A 19,757-nucleotide genomic window follows, 5' to 3' on the forward strand; every position below is an offset into this window, starting at 1 on the left:
GTGCCATGACTCTCTGAGAATCCTACTACACCCTACATCACCTGCCTAGCTTCAGGCTAGCCTTGTCTGCATTCTCTACACCTTGGAGCTTCATTGTGTTTCATTCTGAAAACCGACCATTGACTCTCCAGGTGGGTTGGTGAACTGCTGGGTGGTTTGCCATTCACCATGTTAAAATCATCAATATCATGTGTTCTAGACATCGCTAGAAGTCATCTTTCTCTGATTTCCCTAATTTTCTTTTCCTTTAGCATTTCAATGAGAATTTAGTGGAAAAGTCTGTTCAACCAACCTCTTGGACCCAAGTTTCTTTTAAACATAAAATATATTCAGGGCGCCTGGGTGGCTCAATCGTTTGTGTCTGACTCCTGGTTCTGGCTCGGGTCATGATCTCGCGGTTGCATGGGTCCGAGCACCGCATCCGGCTTTGTGCTGCCAGCGCCAAGACTGCTTGCGATTCTCTGCCTCCCTCTCTCTCTGCCCTTCCCCCGCTCACGTTGTTTCTGTCTCTGTCAAAATAAATAAACTCAAAATAAAAAAAATTAAAAATATATATATTTCAACTCTCTAGTGTAAAAGCATAAATGAGTCTTCTCTTAAGTAATAGAGACAGATGGAAACGATGCATTGAAACTCGCTTCTTGCCACACATCAATAATGATAACTCCTTTGTAATTGTTACCCTGCTTAGCTTAATTAACCTTAGTTAGGAGCTTTGGTTCCAGAGTGAAAATATGTATATAAATAGGTTGTCTCTTTCCAAAAGAAGTGAAAACTAAGCACTGATGTTGAAGGAGTGCTTTTCATTCCATTTATTCTATAAATTATTTTTCCCCCTTATGTTGGCAAAGAACCTTCTAAGGAAACAGTGTTGGGTTTTGGATCAACACTGTATACTAATTAGAAAAAAAAAGAACCCCTCTTATTATTCTTTGTGAAAAACAACAGGACCACTCGAGGTTTGTGAGTGTCAATGCCTGATTTTTCTTAAGACTCAATGCTCTGATCAACGGTTTGCCTCACTAGGTCTGATTGTCTTTCACAGTGAAATGTCATCATTGTTTGAATCACATTTTTGGCAGCATGGTGTTCTGTTACATTCCCTAGGAATCAACAGAGGCTGACAGAGAAGAGAGATGGCTCTTATCTATGAAGCTGTCAACCAGAAAATGAAGAGCCACAATGAGAGGCAAGAGAGTGTTTATTTGGGATTAAAGATCTGCAATTTGGGGAGCACAGATTCCCACAGTAACCAGAAGAGTGTCCTGCCTGTGGGGTGAAAACAAGGAGTTTTTATGAAAAGGAGGAAAGGGGCAACTACATGATTTGGATAAAAGAGCACGGTAGGGAAAAACAGGGTAAAATAGGCAGACAGGAAAAAGTTAGGACCTGAGGTCCCTAGGTGGGGAAAAACAAGCATTTTGAAACAATGCTGGGAGCATCTGACCACAACAAACTCCCTCAAGCTTCCTCTTAAGAATATAACAGACACCATCTACTCCCCCTCAGGTTTCCCTCAGGAATTTGACAAAAGACCTGACTAAAAATAAGTAGTAGACCATAAAACATATGACACACAGGGAACGGTATGGCCATAGACCACCCCTGATACAATGGAAATGAGCCACTCAAAAGGAATGACTAGGCATTTAGAGTTACCTAGCCAATAAAGGTAGAACCTGAGAAGGAACAAGGGAGGAGGAAGGGGGGGGCGGGGGGAGGGGAGGCTGCGACCAAAACTTTATAAAACAAAGTCCCTTGCTTATAGTCCGTGGGCATTCACTTTCGAATGTCCCCTCTCTGCAAAGAGAGCTTTCATACTATTCTTACTTTCTAATCTTATTGTCTAATAAATTTTGCCGGCTGCTCATTTTATTCTGTGTCCACCTCTTCATTCTTCCAAGCAGCCAGACAATGGATCCCAAGTATTGAGCTAAAGAATCCTGCAACACTAACAGGCTGAGCTGCTTTTGGTTACATACAGATTGACCATTCTGTTGGTGCTAACAAATGAAACTTTATCAGGTCTGCATTATTTAAGTGCTCTAGCTTCAGAAATTCCACAACCAACAGATTTATGATTAAGGATGCCCAATGTCCTGTCAATCTCACGCAAGGGCCTAAAACAATTGCCTTTTTGCCCAGTCCAAAGGTTTTGGCCCAGTTCAAATGAAGATGAGTAAGGCAGTTTCTCTATGGTGGCCTCCCCAACTCTATTTTAAAATGCCTCCAGTCATGCCTTTTTTTTTTTTTTTTTACAAATTTTATGCTCAGAATCTCTCTTGGTTTTTCTTTCTCTTTTTCTTTTGTTATTGAAGTATATTTGACATGCAACATTACATTTATTTTGAGTGTGCAACATACTCTCCTGATTTTTTTTTTATTTCACTCAACTAGTTCTCTGATTTCTATGGTCCAGGTCCCTGATTTCCTAAGTAAAATCTGACTGATCTGTCAAACTACCTTTAAGTCTAGCCATAGACTCCTTTTACTCTGCTCTATAATCTCACATTATTATGACTTTTTGTTAGTAATGTGACAGTATGAGGGGCGTATGTCATTTTTCAGGGACTGAATACTTTGTTTGATAGGACTCTGCCCTAAATAGCCTGGACATTTACACTGACTCCCATATTTTCAATCATACTGAGGTTGATATATAACCAAGGCGTGTTATTTAAAAAAAAAAATTTTTTTTTTTTTTTTTTTTTTTTTTTTTTTTTTTTTTTTAAATTTTTTTTTTTTTCAACGTTTATTCATCTTTGGGACAGAGAGAGACAGAGCATGAACGGGGGAGGGGCAGAGAGAGAGGGAGACACAGAATCGGAAACAGGCTCCAGGCTCTGAGCCATCAGCCCAGAGCCCGACGCGGGGCTCGAACTCACAGACCGCGAGATCGTGACCTGGCTGAAGTCGGACGCTTAACCGACTGCGCCACCCAGGCGCCCCCAAAAAAAAAAATTTTTTTTTAACGTTTATTTATTTTTGAGACAGAGAGAGAGCATGAACGGAGGGAGGGGCAGAGAGAGAGGGAGACACAGAATCGGAAACAGGCTCCAGGCTCTGAGCCATCAGCCCAGAGCCTGACGCGGGGCTCGAACTCACGGACCGCAAGATCGTGACCTGGCTGAAGTCGGACGCTTAACCGACTGCGCCACCCAGGCGCCCCGAAGGCGTGTTATTTAAAAAAAAAGAGAGAGAGGTTGCAAGGGTCATCTCCTTCTTATACAACTTCAAATTGAAACAACTTAAAATCTTAAAATTCTAAAAGGTCCCCAAACAAGTAGTTTTACTGACACAGATTGTGTTTGTTAGTATTTATCATTTTGCTTATTCCTCAGGCTGATAGAGATTTTTTTCCACTAGGCAGCTGTGTGCCCTCTGCTTGCAGGTGGCCTCTCTGGTCTGGCCACACTGCTGATGGAAAGGCCCATCTGTTCTCTAGAACGGTTTCTTGGCCAGAACCATCTCTAGTTTGCTCTCCTGATTCATCCATAGCTTCAGCCTTTTAAATGTAGGGTATGTCTCTTGCAAACAAAAGTGCCAGATAAAAGAACTGTAGTATCTGGGTTCTAGGCCTGGTTATATTCCTGACTCAATATGTGATTTGGGGCGAATCAAATATGTCTTTGAACTAGACCTCAGTTTCTTAAGACATAGAATGAGTGTTCTGGATTTTATTTTATTTCATGCCACTTTCTGTTTTAAAGTTTAAAATTCTCGGGGCGCCTGGGTGGCGCAGTCGGTTAAGCGTCCGACTTCAGCCAGGTCACGATCTCGCGGTCCGTGAGTTCGAGCCCCGCGTCAGGCTCTGGGCTGATGGCTCAGAGCCTGGAGCCTGTTTCCGATTCTGTGTCTCCCTCTCTCTCTGCCCCTCCCCCGTTCATGCTCTGTCTCTCTCTGTCCCAAAAATAAATAAACGTTGAAAAAAAAAAATTTAAAGTTTAAAATTCTCACACATCTCAAGGTCCCTTCTCTATTCATTTATGACTTATTTTCATGGTCCGTTGGCTGCTGGCAGAGGGTACCTGTTAACTCGCAAATTTCCAAATTGCTAGGATATTAAATATGAGCTCATATATGTCTTTTAGTTTTCTCTTCTAGATGACATAACTTAATATCCACCTGAGAATTAAAAGTTGAAATAGCAACCCATACATGGAGAGTAAGGGGATTTTATTACATCAAACTCAAATGAGAAAATTCCTTGAGGAAATGATACACAGAATAGGCCATGTTTCCTAACAGTTCCAGATAATGGCAACTGGATGATCTCTTCCACTGGTCCTTGTGGGAATGATAGGGTCTGGGGTTTACCTATTTGGCTAGAAAGCCAGAAAGGAATTGAAAAAAATCTATGGTCTGGAAAGCAATAGAAAGAACTGTCTCCTTCACATGACTTGGAATTATTCTTTCTTTCTTTTAAACGGAGGTATAATGTCCAATAACATTATACTAGTTTCAGGTATACAATGTAACAGTTCAATGTTGGTGTATATTGTGAACTGATCGCAGTAAGTCTAGTTAACATCCATCATCATACATAGTTACAAAACATCTTCTTTTCTTATAAAAATTTTTAAGATTTACTCTCTTAGTGGGATGCCTGGGTGGCTCAGTGAATTAAGTATCTGACTTCGGCACAGGTCATGATCTGATTGTTGTGGGATTGGGCTCGTGGAACAACACAGAGCCTGCTTGGGATTCTCTCTCTCTCCCTCTCTCTCTGCCCCTCCCTAGCTTGCACTTTCTCTCTCTCTCAAAATAAATAAATAAACTTAATCAGTATCATTAATTAGTTCTACTTCTAGAACTCAACTGGAGTTAGTAACTCCGCAGTCTGCCTTCCCCTCAGCCACTGAAAACCATCATTCCACTTTTAGATTCTGTGAATTTAACCATTTTATTTTTTTTTATTTTTTTTTTATTTTTAAAAAAAAATTTTTTTTTTCAACGTTTATTTATTTTGGGGACAGAGAGAGAGACAGAGCATGAACGGGGGAGGGGCAGAGAGAGAGGGAGACACAGAATCGGAAACAGGCTCCAGGCTCTGAGCCATCAGCCCAGAGCCTGACGCGGGGCTCGAACTCTCGGACCGCGAGATCGTGACCTGGCTGAAGTCGGACGCTTAACCGACTGCGCCACCCAGGCGCCCCTGAATTTAACCATTTTAGATAACTTATACAATTGAAATCATGCAGTATTTGTCTTTCTGTAACTAGTTTATTTCACTTCACATAATGTCCACAAAGCTCATCCATGTTGTTGCATATCACAGAATTCCTTTCTTTTAAAGGTGAAATAGTATCCGTTGTATACGAATGTGACATTTTATTTATCCATTCATCTCTCAATGGACATTTAGCTTATTTTCATATCTTGGCTACTGTGAATAGTGCTGTAATGAACATGGAAGTGCTAATATCTCTTGAGATCTTGATTTCAATTCTTTTGTATACATAGTTAGAAGTGGGATTTCTGGGTAACATGGCAGTTCTATTTTTGTTATTTTGAAGAATGTCCATACTGTTTTCCATAGTGACCACCTCAGTTTGCATTCTCACTCAGTGAGTATTCCAATTTCTCCACATCCTCGCCAGTACTTGTTGTCTTTTTTTTTTTTTTTGATAATATGCATTCTGACAGGAGTGAGACGATATCTCATTATGGTTTTAATTCCCATTTCCCTGATGATTAGTGACATTGAACATTTTTCAAATTAAAGTATTCAGATATAATAACAAAATTTTAATAAACTAGAGACTAATTTATAAAAGTACTGTTGCTCAAAGTTACCCTTTTGGATTTTTATTTTGTTATACATAATCAGAAGCATTTAATTAAAGGGGCGATAAATAAATCCCAAAATCTTTACAAGAAGTTTTCTTGCAACTTGGAACTTCATTAAAGCTTCTGTATAGCCGAGGACAATGCTCCTAGAAATATAGTAAAGACATTAAAAAGGTATAGGTCAAAATTTAATTTTCCTCTTCAGATGTTGAAAGTTTGAAAACAAAATTCAATTGTACTAATTTTATTAGTTCAAAATTAATATAAGTTCATGTACTTTTTAAAATAAAAAGTTAATATTGATGTTTAAAATTAAGTTTTATGCTTCTTTATTCAAACTTATAAGAAACATAAGCAGGTAATATGAATGCTGCTCTCTCTACACAATGACAATTGCAGAAATGAAAATCCGTAAAACATTGAAATACACTTTCTCACACAACAGACTGACAAAAATTTAAGTTTACTGATACTCATTGTTAGTGGCTATGGGGAAACAATAATCTTAATAAACACTTCATTTTTGGCAGGAAAAAAAACTACAACAAATTATTTTGATTTCTATTTTTCAAAACCCAAACCATTGATTTTTTTCCACTAATTAACTTTATTAGTAGTCCCATAAATGAAGCTAATAAAATACACATGCAAAGTCACTTTTGCATTGTCTGCAAGAGCATAAAACTTGAAATAATGGAAACCCATTTGATTAGAAACTATGTGTTCTTTTAAGAGAATGATATACGTCAATAAAGAGCAATATAAAGAACATAATCCCATTTTTGCAAACAACAAAGGCTTTATTTTTTTCCATTCATTGGATATTCATTGTATGTATTTCATTCCATTTGCAGAAGTGAGCACCAAATTTTGTTTGAAAAATACTGGATGGGGAACCAAGCTACACAGGTGAAAAAGTGGTGTTAGAAAGGGTAACGCAAGTCTACAGGACTTGTAGATTTTTGAATTTTAAAAATAAAAAGCATTAAATATACTATAAAATAAATTATAACAGTTTATAAAATCAGTAAGTAAGAACAAAAAACAGTAATAGCTCATCTAGAGAATGTTATGCTTTCTTTTATGAGCAGTGTTGATGTGAAGTTGTGAAACCTGAAGTTTCTTTAAAATATTCTAATATTATATATATTTTGGTAAATTAAAATTTAGATTTTAAAAACAAGTTTAATTTGTTAACATTGTTAAACAGATTTTTCTAATGTCCTATGGTTTCAAAACTTTTTTTTTTTTTTTGCATTACAAGTTACTGCCAACAATATCTTCAAAATTAGGTAATATGATAAATAAAATAGCTACCAAAAATTCAAAATATTCAGAAGTTTGGGGGAAATAGGTCTCTTTAAATAAATGCAATAGATTTCATTTTTCTCTCATTGGGATTCTAGGTTGAATAGGTATCTTATAAGAAGGTCATCAGTTTGATGTTTACCGTTACAATGAACTGACTGGTCAACCAGCTGTCCACAGATATGCAAAGATGATCCCAGATTTGTGACCTGTCTTTTGGGGGGGATCAGCTAATCTGCCTAAACAAGAGACGATGTAAAGTATAGAATTGGGTTTTTTTAAGATGCATTTCTAATTTACATATTATTAAAATTCCATTATGTTTGCATGAATGTACAGACTATTTATTCCTTAAATTAATTGTGCTGATCTTTCTCACTAATGTCTTTCAGTTTATAACTCCTCTCCCTGCCAGTCTCCCATATGAATTTACTTTCTTTCTTTAAAACCACTAAAGTGATCTACTCTCTCTCCTAGCTGTCTCTCTCTTTTTTTTTTATTAAAAAAAAACCTCTGTAATGCCTGTCTCTTCTACTTACTAGCTCTTTATTCTTTGCTTTCAAAGTTAAGGAGTCAATATTCATGCATAATAAAGAAGATCTACACTCAACTTGCCTGAAATAAAATCCCTTTCCATCACTTCCACTCTGTGAGACCTTGGATACATAACTTCTGTAAGCCTCAGTTTTTTTGTTTAATTCTTTAAAACTGGCGATACTAGTTTTAACCTCCTCATTGAGTTTTCAGAAGTGTTAATAAAAGATGGCCATAGAAGGTGCTCAGTGTAATAAGCGTGTGCTCCATAAATATTAGCTATCTTTTCAGCATTTTCCTGTTTGTTTTTCCACATTCTTCTTTCTATGTCCTAAACTGTTCACCCTTACCACATTTTTGTGTCTGCTGTTCCTCCTACTTTATTCCCTGCATATACCTTTTGTCATTTTCTGCTTCTATGCCCCCTTCAACCCCCTTCAACCATTGTTTCCTGTACATTTCCATACCTGGCTTATTCTCACTACACTTGCTAACTCTTCTTATTTCCAGCTGCCACCTAAGCAGTGCCGTGACTCCTCACTTCCTCCAGCAGCTTCTCTTGCTTTCCAGTCCTTACTCACTACTCCAGTGCATCTCCCCTTTGCTCAGTATTTTTTTTTTCCACAACCCCTTTTCTTTCTCAGTCCCTTCCTCTACATTCACTAGGTCTTTCCTCTACCAAGTTCTACATCTCTGCTTCCCACAATGTGTTTTTTTTCCTCCTGTTGATCTGCTTATCCTCACCTTGGCAATAATAATTTAAAAAATTTGATTAGATCTGTTAATGCATGCAAACCTCCCCAAATGATTTTTCCTTAAACTAATAATCTGGAATATTGCAGAATGTTGTTAAGTCTTGGTCTCATTGATCTCTCTCTTTTTCTTCATTTGTTTGTCTCTCATAGCAATTCAAATAAGTCACATGTTTTTACCTAAGGTACTGAAACTTTCCTCTCCTGGTTTTTATTATATATCTTTTGGGAACTGTTTAGAATCTTGTTTCCAATACTTTATTTTCTTGTTTCATTAATGTATCCAAATCATACCCACTTTTCACAGTTCACTTCAAATCTCATTTCCTTCCTGGATCTTTCCTCAAGAAACTTTGTCTTTTTTAAGTCTTGTTGCACGTTTATCCAGTATCTTTGTTTTGGCCTTTATTCTTCACTGTTTTCACTTCTACAATTATTCTTTTTTTTTTAATATGAAATTTATTGTTAAATTGGTTTCCAGTGCTCATCCCAACATGGTATGGGTGCTTAATGTCATGGGACATATGAAGGACATGCTGAAAAGTATCTTAGAACTTTTGGCTTTGAGATATAGAAGTGAGAGGCCTTTATCCATCTGCTCTCATCATCCATTGTTCAAGTTGTATTAACTATCCTTTTTCTTTTCTGTATATTATGATGTTTTGACATTCTTTGGGGCTTTACACACGTGGAGAGAGATTGCCCCTCTCAGGCAGACTAATTCCTGGGTGTGGTGGACAACTTGCCTGAAACCTGACTTTAATGTATAGACTGATGGACCCAAGACTGTGCCCTCACCCACATTCTCATCACTCACACACCAAGCCAATATTACCTCTGTCATAAATCATCCCAGAGCCACATACTAGGCAACCAGAGGTCATTCCTATTGTGCAAAGCCAATCCTGGACTGTTTACTCTGCCCTGTCTTGTCTTTGCTAAGGACATCCCAATAAAGATCAAACCATGCCTTCCCCTACTCCTGTCATTTGCCTCCTCACCATCCTGGTGTTTCCTATGAGTCCCAGTATGACTTAGCATGTTCTCTTCTTTCTGGGAATATAGATAATAAATTCTTCTTTCAATTACATTGGCCTCTCCATGTTTTTTCTCAGTCATACCTCCATCAACTAAATCCCAGGTATAATTTTTTAACACAAGGGTGGTCCAACAGGTAATAACTCCTACCATTCTGGTTACACAAGTCTGAGTACCAAACAGGTTCTTCCAGATGTTCCAGGTTACAACGGAGGCACAGAAACCCAGGGCACTAGGTACAAGATACAAAGTGTAACTAAAATTAGTCTGCAGGTTGCACATGCACAAAGCCAGTCAGGGTGCATGTGAACTGGTCCGAGCAGTGGTGGTTGCATTCAGAATAGAGGCCACAGGGATTCAGGAGTTAGGCTCAGGAATCATTGATTCAGAACCCCTGCACTGTGACCTGAATCATAGGCCATACTTAGCAATATGCAGGCTGTGGGCTCATGCAGGCCCAGCCCTTCTCTACATGCATGTGTTGTGCGTTTATTATAAACACAGCGAGCTGACAGGGAACTCTGTTTGAAAACTGTTCCTAGGCCTCAGACTTTATTTGGCAGCTATTTATTGAGCAGTAACCTCATTTTTGATACTGCATCAGCAGTGGTCTGCCATGGTGAGCAAAGTAGAAAAGACGCTTATCTTTGAGATGTTGAACAAAGGATTACTGTAAAAAATTAATCTCTAATAAGCCCATAATTTGAATATATTGTACAAAAATTTTACTTTCTTTCACCTCACCCTCTGACCTTCCCTTCAGTGCAAAGGTGGGGTTTCTCTTTCTCTCTGTTGCATATGTGAGCATAGAGAATGGGCTGATATGCCAGCTCCTCTGTATCAGTTCCAAGTCTTATTATTTCACCATTCCTTTGCTGTGGTGCAACCTCACTGTATGCCAAAGGGAACACCTGGCCCCCATTACATCACCCCATGGCAACTGGGGCATGAGGAGCTGGCACCAAGCTGTTGTAATCAGCAATCTGATCCAGAGGCATCTCATTTCCTGTCAAAAACAGAAATACATGGAATAATGAAATACACAATTATTTACATTATATATACATTAAATATATATACATAATTATTATATTTTATATAATATAGAATATATATTTATATATAAATACATAAATAGAATAATTAAATACACAATTATTTATTTATATTATGTATTATATATAATAAATATATAATATATATTATATATAATGTAATAAATACTTATGTATACATATATACATGAAATAATTCTTGGATATAAGGAAGAGATTCTGTAAAGGACAGAGAGTTGAAGGGAATAGTCACCCCCTTGCCACTTCCTGCTTCCCAGAATCCCAAGTATGAGGTAACACAGTCTCTTGGAAGGGTATTGGATCCCTTGATGTGCTGAATTGAACTGATAACAGATCAGTTCATAGGAAACAAAGTACATGGGATTAGGCCTAAGGGCCATACTCATATGGTTTTACCTTTTTTTTTTTAACTGCAAAATTTACTTAAACCCATTGGTTATATTCAGCATTTCAAAGAATGCAGTCACAGCTGCAAGGAGTTTGTGAGTTTTGTGTAACTATACAAAACTGTGTACATTCATCCTTCTCTAAATCACTGCAATAAAGGACTATGTTTCCAAACTCAATTGTAAAAATATTGTCAGTAAATCAGAGCCTCCACCCACCCCCCTCCATACACAGCAGCATCATCTTTCCTAAGCAAGCTCTAATACTCCCTCACTGAGAGTAGCCCAACACTTTCTACTTCTCTAGAGGAATGTCTATGAAGTGTCACTTTCCAGTGCCCATGACAGTCAGTTCCTCTGATTCACTTTTTCTCCCACTTAAATTCATTGCTTTTTGTTCATTGCCATAATTATTTCACTAAACTATAGGCCAGCTATTTGGTAGAATGTTCCATGACTTGGGTTGTCTGATGTTTATTCATAATTAGATTTAAGTTATGCCTCTCTGGTAGAAATATCACCTAATTTGATACTGTGTTCTTTCCGTGCATCAAGTAAGATAGAACACAATTTTAATTTGTCTTATTATTGATGATGGATTTTGTTCATTTGTTTAAAGTTGTGTCTGCCAGGTTTCTCTGATGAAATCACACTCTTTTTTTCTTTGTCTTCATTATGTATGTGTATACATATTAATATTTTATTCTATTATTTGTTGTTGCTTATGTTTCATGTTTGTTACTTATATTTGTTACATTTCTTTCATTTATTTATGTTTATATGTTATATATGTATATATTGTATATACTATATATTGCACTTATGTATTATATGTGCATATATAACTATATGTATACATATATATACATTCTTTACACACATATATTTTATACATATATATTTGGAAGGTCCTTTGAATGCATGTAAATATCTTGTTTAAATGTACTCAATGTTTATTTATAGCTCTATATATTCTTGCTTTGTTATTTTATCAATGGGTTTTAATACTGTATTATTTATTTTAACATTCTATTGTCTTAGTATTGGCCAGTGGAAGCCCCTTTTGGGAATATTTCCATTTATTTTTGAATACTTCATTGTTTTCTGGCATAATAAATTATTCCAAGCTTATCTTTTCCTTTACCTGCCTGGCTACTATAATCAGCAATTTCTCTAAAGCATCCTGTTCCATTTATTGAAAAATGATACTTTGAAGTCAAGATCTGAATGGTAGATGTGTTCATCATTTTGGGAATGTCTCTACTCACAAGACATCTCATCTATCTCATCTAATCTATGTATATTGAAACCACGAGTTCATCCCAATATCTTCAGTTCTAACCCAACAGCATAGGGGTTATTTTAGTTATACTTTTCACATTTGTAATTTCCTCTCTAATAGTGTAAAAAATTTGTTTCCATTAGCCTTAAATATGTGTTTACTTAATTAATTTTTCTTTCATAAGTCAATCTGTCATCTATGCCACACCTTTGTCCTCTGTATGGATGCCCTCTTCACCCTATACGGGCTCCAATATCCCATTCTACATAGCCTTTATTAATGAATTCCCTCCTCATACTACTTGAACTGTGACAGGGCCTCTCCTCTCTGGAAATGCCTCTCTAGCCGGGTTTAGACTCTTTTCCTACACCAAGCCTCCTCTTTGTGGGTATACCTTCTTCACTTTTTTTAGGCTCTTGATCTTCATGCTGAGTCAATGACTCTCCTTTTCCTACACCCAGTTCCCATCTTGCTTTGTTTCCCTAATTGATTTTGCACTGAATTGTTTAGGGAAAAAAAGGGGAAGAGAAGGGAAAGAGGAGCTTGGGATCATTTATAACATCTTTCTTCCCTTTATACTTCACACTCAATATATTAACAAATCATGTTGGCACTATATTCAAAGTATATCCAGAATATGATCACTTATTACCCTTGCTGTTATGGTCCAAGATAATAGCATATTTCTTCTGGGTGATCACAATAGCATCCTTATTATTTTCCCATTACTTCTATAGTTTAGTTTCAACTAGAGAAGCTCGTTTGGTCACTCACCTGCTCAAAATTCTTCTTTTTGTTCTCCATTCGATTGTAAGTTAAAAAAATACTCTTTACAATGAACTACAAGAAGCAACATAAATGGCCCTTATACCCAAGTCCTAACCCATGGCCTCCCAAATGCATTATTGCTCTAATTCTACCTCCTACTTTTTTTCATCTTGTTTAATGGTCTTTTTCTGCTCTTCCAAAAGTGTACAAGACTGCTCCCAGCTTCCAATTTTTGTGCTTGCTTTTCCTCTGTGCCTGGGATAGTCTTACCCTACATATCCTCAAGGCTCATTTGCTTTCTCCTTCATATCTTTGTTGAAATACCTCCTCCTTAGCAAGACCTCACTGATGAACCTTCTTAAATTTAATATGCTTAATGTATTTTAGCACTCCTTATTACTTTTCTCTAAGTTATTATTTTTTTCTTTGCACTAATATTTACTAAGACTGTGAGGCTTGCTTATTATTCAATTCACTACTGAGAATACAATCTCCATGGGGTCACAGATTTCTATTTCTTCTGTTACTATATAACTCCTACCAAGGACAATGCCTCTCATATAGCAAATGAAAATAAGTATTTTTTGATTGAACTAATTTTTGTGTGTAATAAATGAAATAAACTTTTTGATGCATAAAATATATTAAAAAGACAAACTATCTTGTATCTAACCTTTTTTCTTCATTAAATCATAAATCATTCCAGGTAAGGGATAATATATTATTTATTCCTTTCCCTCCCAAACACATCATAATTAGAACAACAGTGTACCATTCAGTAAGCATTTATTTCAATCTATTAAATTCCTGATCTATTGAAACATTGTCTCTTAAATTCTGTAACATTTGGTAAGATTGCATGGCTGTGTTTACTTCCTTAGTCCTTCCCTCCCTGACAGATTGTGGTATCAGGGAGGGTCCAGGAATTTCTCTGTAACTGCCAATTAATAATGGTTTCACTGATACAAGAAAGACTTATCATTTTGTCTTCTTCCTTGGTTACTTTTTCTCTCCCTTGTTTATTTCACTCCTTTTGTCAGATTCTTTTCTTATAGTAAGTGATGTGATTTTAAGTAGGTCCTAGTGTCAGAAAAATCAGAAAATTTTCCATTAAGAAACATTCTTAGATGAATACTGTTTTGCTAAGGAATAGAGTAGGCTAAGACGTTTTTATTCAACCGTATTGAAAAATGGAAAATTTCCACTTTAAAAATATAATTTAACATTGTTAAGTTCTAAAAATATTTTGAGTTGTGTCTTCTGGAGTTATATACTGAGATGGAGTTTGGGGTACAACATATTTGTAGAGATCAACAATTTGGAAGGGGCAAGAGAAGGAAGTAGAACTGGACAGAGATACAAGTCAAACTGTAGTGCAGGTCCTACAAAACCAACAGGGATCTTGGGAAAGAATACTGCTGAGTATGGGCTAGCATAAAAGAATAGGATCCATGGGAGTCTCAGATTTAAAGGCACTTCTTACTCAATAGAATGTTCTTCTCCATGGGTCTTCCTGGGTATTTCCTAGAGTTTGAGGACAGAGCAGGAACTGAAAAAGACTCCTTCTTGGTGTGTGCCTAGAGGAAACGATGCTCCACTTAGAGCTTTCCCCCCATCTCTACTCAATGGTACAAAATCCTTAAATCCTTAAATCTACTAGTAGAAAACCTGCAAGACCAATTGCCTTATTGCAGCTGGGATAAGGGTACAGAAAAAAAAAATCCTAACCCCACCGGAGATGCAGAGAATCAACTTGAATTTCGATCACTGAAATCCTTACCTTCAGCAGGGCATACAGTCGCTGATAAAGAGTTAGCTTGGAGACCTAGTGATGCAGGGCCTGATTGAGACCCAGCATGAACCAGGACAATGGAGAATGACCCTATCTACCTATTTGAGGCTAAAATACATCAAATAATAACAAACGTGTAACCCTGGAGGAAGAGGAAAAGCATAGAGAGACCCTCATTGTGGCACAGGTTGATACAGAAAAAATTCTAAAGCTGAGGGTAGAAGAGAATCATGGAGAAGACTTCTCCAGCAGTCCTGTTTACACCCTAACTGCAAAAGTGATACACTGAGAGTCATGATAGCAACAACAAAACAAACCAGCTCAAACCTTGACTAGATTTGATCACCTTCTCCCTCCTGGCTTCTGAGCATAAACACTCTTCACTCTAGTTTCTATGGTCCTACACATGGGTTAGGCTTTCAACCAAAAATATTAAGTCGTACAAAAAAGAAAGAAGCACACTGGGGCGCCTGGGTGGTTCAGTCGGTTAAACGTCCGACTTCCGCTCAGGTCGTGATCTTGTGGTTCCTGAGTTCAAGACCCACCTTGGGTTCTGTGCTGACAGCTTGGAGCCTGCAACCTGCTTCAGATTCTGTCTCCCTCTCTCTCTGCCCCTTCCCCACTCACTCTCTGTCTCTGTCTCTCTCTCTCAAAAATAAGTAAACATTAAAAAAACATTTTTTTAAAAAAGTAAGAGGCACAGGAAGCAGCAGAACGAGTCATATGTGACTCAGATGTTGAAACTAACTAGCAGGGAATTTAAATTAGCTATAATTAAAATATTAAATGTTTTAGGGAAAAGATAGACAGTTGCTTGAACAAATAGGCAATTTCAGCAGAGAGAATACAACTATACAAAGGGAAATATTAGAAATTTTTAAAAATTACATGGTAATAAGGGTGAAAATTCCCTTAAAGGGCTCATCAGCAGAATCCATATAGCCAAGGAAAAATTAGTAAACTCAAAGATGAGTCAACAGAGATCAATCAAAATGAAACTGAAGAGAAAAAGAGAAGAAAACCAGAGCAGAGAATAAAGGAGTTTTGTGATAAAACTATCTAACATCGGTATACTTGGAATCTCAGAAGGAGGAAGGAGAGAAAATGGTATGGTGATATTTGAAGAGATATTGGTGGAAATTTTTTCAAAAATAATGAAAGATATCAAGATGTTCCCCTAGAGCTAAAAAAAATCTTGGAGAACACTGAGCAGAATTAATACATCCCCAGAACACACCTGGACACATCTTACTTGCACTGAAGGAACCCAAAGATAGAATATATTAAAGGATGCCAGGGAAAAAGAGGCAAATCAGATACAGAAGAATAAATGTAAGGATTCCAACAGACATCCTTTCAGAAACTACACAAGTCACTAGACTCTTAACGTGAAATCTATGCACCAAAAAAATGGACTGAGAAATAAAGACACGTTCAGTGAAACAAATGAAAGTTAACATGACTACTGCTCTATTTCCATTATCGCCACTACCACCAAAATGGAATCCATCATCTGAAGAGGTTGAAAGAAGTTCTTCGGACTTAAGGAATTTAATACGAGAGAGAAACTTAAAAAAAAAAAAAGCTGCTTGATATGATAAAAAATATAAAATGTATGTACTGATTAGTAGTTTCTCTAAAAGACAATTGACATTTGAAGAAAAATTATGGCAGTCTGTTCATCCCATATGTATAAGTAAAATTTATGACAGCTCAAAGAAAAGGACAAAATGAGAATATTCTAGCACTACACTGAAGTGACACAATTTCTGATGACAGACTAATTACAGTTGTGTGCCATCATCCCAAACACAACCAATTTTTATTTTTAAAAATTGTATTTCTAAAGTGGCATGAATAATAACAAGCAAATACTAGAGATAAAATGAAATCATAAAAAATGCTCACTGCCAAAAAAAAAAAAAAAAGCAAAAAGAGACAGATATGATAACAAAGGGACATACTTCTTAGCTGTGGATAATCTAAACACTTAAAATTAACTGATGTACAGTAATCAATGGCCTAATCTTAAAAGTTAAAGACAGTAGTTGTTTGGATAGAAAAATCAAGAGCCAGGGGAGCTCCTGGCTGGCTCAGCCAGTTGAACATGTGACTCATGATTTCAGGACCATGAGTTCAAGCCCCACGTTGGGTGTGGAGCCTACTTAAAAATAAAATTTAAAAATTATAAAAAGAGAAAAAAAGAAAAATCAGACCCAATTACATAAGGTATAAACATAAGATAAAAATAATGACGAAATTAACATGGCAAAAACTCTAGTCTCTAAAATTTTCTACTTAAAAGTTTGATTTTCTTACAGCAATAGTGCAAATAAGAGAACGTAAAAAATATGCATTTTTGTTCATCTTTCATACATTTTTAAAGACGATATATACATATAGATATATCTCCTAAATTTTCTTTTTTTTAGATGCTTATTTATTTTTGAGAGAGAGAGAGTGCAAGTGGGGGAAGGGCAGAGAGAGAAGGAGACACAGAATCTGAAGCAGGTTGCAGGCTCTGAGCTGTCAGCACAGAGACTGACGCGGGGCTTGAACCTATGAACTGTGAGATCATGACCTGAGCCAAAGTGGGATGCTTAACCGACTGAGCCACCCAGGTGCCCCAGTATAGGTATATCTTCTAAATATATCCTGTATATATCTATATATCTCCTGTAAGTTTTTCATGATTTGATCTGAATCTCAGGTGTAGGTGAGCATCTGTGAAGAGTTTGTACATAATTGTTGAGTGTGTATGTTCTTTTGCAAAAACCGCCCACTCACTCTCTGCATAAAATGGACCATTATTGCCAGTTATTTTTACTCTGTGACTGTATTAGTCTTTGTTCACAGCTCATTGGAGCCACTGTGCATAACTAACAGGGAAACCAATACAGAGAGTACATTCCACCAAACAAAATCTATCTCCAGGGAATTGTAAGTTGACAAGAAGATGGGCTCACAGCCATAACTTGTAAACTGATGTAGACTCTAGAGCTTTAGGCAGAAATGACAAGTCATGTACAGAGGGAGAAAGGGAAGCAGTCTGTGTATAGCAAGAGAAGAAGAAATATAATGCATGGAGAGAAAAGGAAATGAGTGTTCATAAAGCTAGATATGTAAAGACTACTTTATTGGGTTTCTGATGACTTTTTGGCTCTTGTTCTAACAGCCAATGAAAACCATTTGTTCTTGCATCTCACTGTTTCCATGCAGTATTCATGTACTCTTCAAGTAAATCTTTTTCCTTTTTCATGTAATTTGTTTTGGAAATTTCACTCCATGAAATTAAATTACTCTAATTTTTAATTAGTAATACTATGACTAATTAAGATACTGGCAGCCACCATTTCTGAACATAGAATAGATTAATTCCTGCTGTATTCTAGCCATCAGTAGAAAACACGTATATTACTTTGTAATGATATACTCAGAAATTTATTGTGTTTATTGCTCTGTAACTATTAATGGGTCATTTTGTTATATATATGTTCTTGAATGCATACAGTACAGTGATAATATCATGAATAATGTGTTATCAGACATAATGGCCCCCAAAAGATGTCCACATGTGAATCCCTGGACACATGAATATGTTAATTTAGATGGCAGAAAGGATTTTGCAGATGTTACTAAATTAGTGTCTTGAGATGGGGGGTTATCCTGGATAATTTGGGAGAGCTGATTAAAACCATCATGGTCCTTATAAATTAAAAAAGGGAGGCAGAAAGTTCAGAATCAAAGAGATTTTTGAAGATACTGCACTACCGGCTTTGAAGATGAAGGAAGAGTCCATGAGCGGAAGAATGAGGGCAGCTTCTAGAAGCTGCAAAAGACAAGAGAACTAATTCTCTCCTGGAGCCTCCAGAAGAAACTAGTCTCTATCAACACGTTGATTTTTCTATAGTGAAATCCATTTTTGACATGTCATCTCCAGAACTGTAATATAACATATTTGTTATTTTAAAGCCTCCAAGTCTGTCGTAGTTTGTTACAGTAGCAAAAGGGAACTAAATAAAAATGGTTAAGGGGTGCCCGGGTGGCTCAGTCAGTTGAGCGTCCAGCTCTTGACTTCAGCTCAGGTCATGATCTCATGGTTTGTGGGTTTGAGCCCCGAGTCGGACTCTGAGCTGGGAGTGGGGAGCTTGCTTGAGATTCTCTCTCTCCCTCTCTCTCTGCCCCTCCCTTGCTCACATGCTCTGTCTCTCTCTCAAAACAATACCACAAAAAATGCTTAAAAGTTATTAGCAAATGAATATGATTTGTAGGAATGGTAGAGTTGCTGTAATTCAGTATGAGTATGTTTCATGGTTTGGGCTTCCTGGAGTTTTGATGCAAGTTATCTTATTGGTAATTTGTTTATCAAATCTGTATTCTATACCATAGTTACTGGGTTATAGGTATTATACTGGATACTCATTGCCTTTTGTTTATTAAACCAGCCAATTTTTATAACCCAAATCTGTGTACTCTTCAATTATTTCCATTTTTCCCCATCATTTTCATTTTTTCAGTAAGTATATTGAGGTACAGGGGAATTTGATAAATTGTTTACGATTGACCAGCTGACATTGGTTAGAAAATGGCAGAGCTTACATGTAAACTCAGATCTTTCTGATATCAGTGCCTGTGTTATTTTACCATACTATCTACCTTTTGACTCAATTTATTCATTTTTTTTCCCAAATAGTTTGGAATACTGTGGTTGTGAGCCTCTGTAAAGCCTGTCAGCAAACTTCATACAAGCTATGGAAGGAAAGTCACCAAGGGGGCAAGCAGGAGGGAGGACTGCCTTCCTGTCAGTGCACATTGTCTCTTCTTAAAGGAAAGAAATTTTGCCCCCTGTGACCCTGATGTACTCCATAATAAGTATGAGCTAAAAAAACAAAAAGAAAGAAAGAAAGAAAGAAAGAAAGAAAGAAAGAAAGAAAGAAATGTTCAGAACATAATTTTTCTAACTTTCAGAGAACTCCAAAGACACGATGGATCAAATGATACATTCTAAACTAACAGTTCATTTTTAAATGT

Source organism: Lynx canadensis, chromosome B2 (assembly GCF_007474595.2).
Source record: "Lynx canadensis isolate LIC74 chromosome B2, mLynCan4.pri.v2, whole genome shotgun sequence".
NCBI lineage: Eukaryota > Metazoa > Chordata > Mammalia > Carnivora > Felidae > Lynx > Lynx canadensis.